Below are 631 nucleotides of genomic sequence, written 5' to 3' on the forward strand. Positions count from 1 at the left end.
CTGTAAAATCTCAAATGCTCTTTAAGGGGGTGTGAATTCTCAGAGGTTTGATGAGGGATAGGGGGCCAACACAAGGCCAAGTACCAGCACCCATCGCACATCATGTGCGCACACCCCCCCGGCCCCCCTCCCAATCGCCGGAACCCCAATGTCGCCGGTCAGGTTCTCCGGCGGTACTCCGGCGATGCTCCGGCGATGCTCCGACGATGCTGTCCCGAGTGAAAAAAATGCGGCACCAGCACATGCTGGAGCCAAGCATGGGCACCGTGGCTCAAAATCGAACTTCGGCCAAGGCCTCGACCATCAATGGCACATGATGACGCATGGTGATGGCACATGCATCGACCATCATCGGCATAGGCTGCCCTTCGGTACGGGCACTTGCCTCGACCGCCATCGGCACAAGCTGGGCCCTGGTGTGGGTTGTTGCCTCGATCACAATCGGCACATGCTGAGCCTTGGTGCGGGCGGTTGCCTCGAGCACCATCGGCAGACCCTGGGCCCTGGTGCGGCCGGTTGCCCCGATAACCATCGGCACACGCTGGGCCCCGGGGCGGGCGCTTGCCCCCAGCACCATCGGCACACGCTGGGCCCTGGTGCGGGCGGTTCCCTCGACCACCATCGGCACACG

Source organism: Durio zibethinus, unplaced genomic scaffold (genome assembly GCF_047325235.1).
Source record: "Durio zibethinus cultivar Kanyao isolate XHJ-2024 unplaced genomic scaffold, ASM4732523v1 HiC_scaffold_387, whole genome shotgun sequence".
NCBI classification, from domain to species: domain Eukaryota; kingdom Viridiplantae; phylum Streptophyta; class Magnoliopsida; order Malvales; family Malvaceae; genus Durio; species Durio zibethinus.